Here is a 508-nt window from a genome sequence, read left to right as displayed (position 1 = left end):
ATTTTGTTTATTTGGATCTCTTCGCGTTACAATTAATATAACCTTTTGGAAAGTCGTTAGTTAATTCAACTGAGCTTTAAACTGACTTAAATATTTTTTTAATAGATTGGGGGTGATGATGAAAAGAGATTAATGTAGACAGTAACTAGGACAATTAGTTAATACCGATCTCTTCACTATTTTTTAATAATGGAGTAGATATGACTCATATTTTAATAGCAACTATTTTGGAAATTATACAAACAACAAAGAGTTTTGGGCTTACATCAAAATAAACAAGGCTTAAAGAGTACATGAAAAAATCTTTATATCTTTTCAGAATGGAAAAAAAATCCTTTTATTAATGTTTCAAGGATGTGTTTGTTTCTTTACACCAAGGAAGAATTCAGTTCTTATCAAAACTATATCGGTACGAGGTGGCTCTAATCACTTATTTTTGTGATCGTGTTCTGATAAAATTTACAATCAAATCTAGAAAGAAAATAATGTATATAAGATGATGCCTCAT

This window comes from Asparagus officinalis, chromosome 6 (assembly GCF_001876935.1).
Source record: "Asparagus officinalis chromosome 6, Aspof.V1, whole genome shotgun sequence".
Lineage (NCBI taxonomy): Eukaryota > Viridiplantae > Streptophyta > Magnoliopsida > Asparagales > Asparagaceae > Asparagus > Asparagus officinalis.
This window is presented reverse-complemented; position numbering follows the sequence as displayed.